Source organism: Carlito syrichta, unplaced genomic scaffold, assembly GCF_000164805.1.
Source record: "Carlito syrichta isolate Samal-C Ts95f unplaced genomic scaffold, Tarsius_syrichta-2.0.1 Scaffold107964, whole genome shotgun sequence".
NCBI lineage: Eukaryota > Metazoa > Chordata > Mammalia > Primates > Tarsiidae > Carlito > Carlito syrichta.
Window position 1 is genome coordinate 7,306 of NW_007052060.1, and position 3,681 is coordinate 10,986.

Consider the following 3,681-nt stretch of genomic DNA (forward strand, 5'->3'; position numbering starts at 1 on the left):
TCCGTGCATGTACTCACCAGCCCATCCACCTGTCACCCATCCAGCCATCCATTCACGCATCCCCTCACCCACCCACCCCTCCAGCCATCCAGCCATCCATCTGTTCATCATCTCTTCATCCGCCCACCCTTCAACCCATCCAAATCCCTGATCCTAATCCCACATCTAAGTAGCCAGGAGAAGTTAGCACCCCAAAGTTGGAGGCTCTGCAGCGCTCGCCTTGGGAGAAATAAAATGCAACAGCTCATTCAGCTAACACAGATGAAAGTTCTGCAGTCACATAAATCCACAAGCAAAATCGTGCACACATTCACACACTACTACACAGTACACGATACTGTACAATATACAATACTGTATACTGAAGTGCATCCTACAATTATACACACATACATAATTAAACCCCCTGACCATAACTACATGCAAAATTTGACATCCACACAGGCAAGATATGATGCAATTTAAACATACAACGCTTCGCAGAGTAGCACACCGTACAGGCCTGAAAGACGCTGATGTTATTCATGAACTTACACGTCTTCAAAGTGACACACACATGCACGCATGTATTCACACCGATCGACACACAAAGTACATGGCTGGTTACACCCGTGATTGTCTGCAGACACGCAACTGTACATTTATGTTTGCAAATTGTATCTGAATCCCAGGCAGAATCAGACCCACCGCCTCCCCCATATGCACACTGGGCGTGCCATCAGACACACCGCCCTTCCACACAAGACGCAAGTTGTGTACACACACACACACACACACACACACACACACACACACGACGCCCCCCAGGGAATCATGCCCCAGACCCACAGCTCACTGGTTGAGGCAGGGGGTGTAGGAGTTCTTGTCCTCCTCGATGATGGACACGATGAGGGTGATCAGCTTGGACCAGAAGTCGAGGTTCTTGATGCTGGGGCCCTGCTCCTCGGGAGGAACCTCCCCCTTCTTGGCCTGAAGGGGGCAGAGGAGACACTGGCTGAGGCGGCCCCCGGGGACAGGCCACTGTCAGTTCGCTCCTGGGGGCTGGGGGAGCTGGCAAGCGTAGACCCCCGCTGACATGTGTGGGGTTCAGGCGGGAGATCTCAGAACCGAGCTCTACACCCCAGCCCGCACAGCGCTCACGTCAATGCAGCTTGCCAGCGCTAAGGACTTTTAGGCTCAACTTGTCAAGCTGGAAGGAAACAAATGACACTGATTTTATTCTTTTTCCTTTTCTTTTTTTTTGAGTCGGAGTCTCACTCTGTCGCCCAGACTGGAGTGCAGTGCAGTGGCCGCTCCCGGCCACCGCAGCCTCGACCTGCCGGGCTCCGGCGACCCTTCCGCCTCAGCCTTCCAAGGAGCTGGAATTACAGGGCCACACTACCACGCCCAGCTAATTTTTTGATTTATTGTAGAGATCAGGTCTCACCGAGTTGCCCAGGCGGGTCTCAAACCTGCAGGCTCAGGCAATCCACTCACCTCAGCCTCCCAAAGCATGGGATATTCTTTATTCAATTTTTATTTTTTAAACAGAGATGAGGTCTCACTATATCCCCAGGTCTCAAACTCCTGGCCTCAAATGATCCTCCTGCCTTGGTTTCCCAAAGTGCTGAATGACAGGTGTGAGCCACCACACCTGGCATGGGACTGAATTTAGTTGAACAAACCCAGCTCCACTGAACCAAGTGGGGCCAGAAGGAATGAAAACCAAGTCTACTTGGCTCAACAGAAGTCAGTTCTCCTCAGATTTAATTCAACAGACTTGAACTTGGGCCAATTACAGTGCATGGAGTGGAATTGAGGATAACTGGATGGAAATACACTCCAATGAACTCCGTCGGATGGAGCCTAATCCGCGAGTCCAAGATCAGCCTCAACCCCCACCAGCTGAATGGGAATGCCCTGGTGTGAACTCGTCTCAAGTCAGCTCCCTCCGACCCTGCCTATCCAACCCAACCTGACTCACGTAGGCCAGTTCAGGCCAGCTGGGTCCGTCCGTGGACGTCAGTGTGATCACCTCGGTCAGCTGAAACCAACTACAGCTCAGCCAGCCACCGCTTCATCCTCACCCCACCCCATAACCTAGTCACGAACAACTTGACTGAACGGAAGCGAAAGAAGCATGTCCTCACTTGCGCTCAGCCCCGCCCAGCCCAGCTCAGTTCTGCTCAGTAGCTCATCAGGAGCCATTTTAACTGAAGTCAACAGGGATGATGGAACTAAACGGGTTACAGTTGAACTCAGCTCAACTAAATTTAATCCCGTTTTCCTCACCCAATTAAAATGCGAACGGCTGGTTTCAACTCAAGCTAGTGCTGTTGTTTAGAGACAGGGTCTCGCTGTTGCCCAGCTGGAGTGCCATGGCGTGGTCGCAGCTCACTGTGGCCTCCACTCCTGGACTCAAGCGATCCTCCCACCTCAGCCTCCCAAGCAGCTGGGACTACGGGTGTGTGCTACCATGCCCAGCTAATCTAATTTTTTTTTTTTTGTAAGACAGGGTCTTACTCTGTTGCCCAGGTTAGTCTCAAACTCTTGGTCTCAAGTGATCCTCCTGCCTCGGCCTCCCAGACTGCTGGGATTATCGGCATGAGCCACTGCGCCTGGCCCCTTCGACGCCCGTCAGTTGAATGCGAGGAAACAGCACGAAATCAAACTGAACTGAAAGCAGCTCGTATGTTCCACCCCATCAGAAGCTGGGGCGGGCACTCCAGGCTCCCACAGGCTCTGAGATCCCCCCATCTTAGTACTAATCACTTTGGGTTGCAGATTTCCAGTTTGCACATCTTTCCCCCACAGTAGCGTTTAAGCTCCTTGAAACTTTAACCACAGACCTGAGACATCACATATGTATGAGGGGGACCCAAAAAAGCCCAGAATTTATTTATAAAAAGTTGTGTATTTATGTTTACACTTCAGTCACCTTGATCAGTTTGATCCAGTTCACCCAATGAGATGCTTTTTCCCCTGTTCAAAACCGCTTTTGGACTTGGCAACTCTGATGCCTTTGAGTGCTTCTGCCCTTTTTGGTTTCACCTCTTCCACACGCTTCCTTTTGAGCGTTTTTTTTCATCCCGGGAAATAAAAAAAAGTCGCTCAGGGCAAGGTCGGGGGAACAGGGAGGGCAGGGCTTGGGGTCCTGCCATCTTGGGTTAAAAACTGCTGAACCGTCAGGACAGTGTGGGCAGGTGCATGGTCGCAGCGGAAGAACCCGCCATCTGTTTGCCACACCTTGGGATGTTTCTTCCGCAGACTGTGTTGCAACCTTCTCGAAACTTCCAGATGAAAACTGATGGGTTCCTAGAACACTTACCTAGTGGGGAAGCCTGTACTTACCCAAAGGGCCCGCCCTCCAAAAGCTAATTCCGGTTTCGGTTTTTTGGGTTCCCTCTCATCTATAAACACATGTTAAATGATCGCAAACGAAGCCGGGGAAAGACCAAAACTGAACTCGAGTCAGGAAGTTTGGCCAGGCGCAATGATTCGTGCCTGTCATCCCAGTGCTGTGGGAGGCCAAAGCGGGTCACTGGAGGCTAGGAGAGCAAAATCAGCCTGCAACATAGCAAGACTCCATCTCTACGAATTGGGAAAAAATTCGCTGGCCTTGGTGGTGCCTGCGGTCCCAGCTACTCAGGAGGCTGAGGTGGGAGGGTCGCTTGAGCCCGGAAGACCAAGGCTGCCGTGAGC

The 3,681-nt window shown here is 51.6% G+C and overlaps 1 long non-coding RNA gene across 1 annotated transcript in view; it reads right to left on the minus strand.

Moving 5' to 3' along the window:
* The window catches only part of LOC103270466, a 1,620-nt gene extending 667 nt beyond the window's left edge, over positions 1 to 953 (minus strand). The window contains exon 1 of the long non-coding RNA XR_504976.1: positions 836 to 953. This is a non-coding gene — a long non-coding RNA (uncharacterized LOC103270466). The remainder of the gene's footprint in view (positions 1 to 835) is intronic.
* Between the last annotated feature and the right edge of the window lie 2,728 nt (positions 954 to 3,681).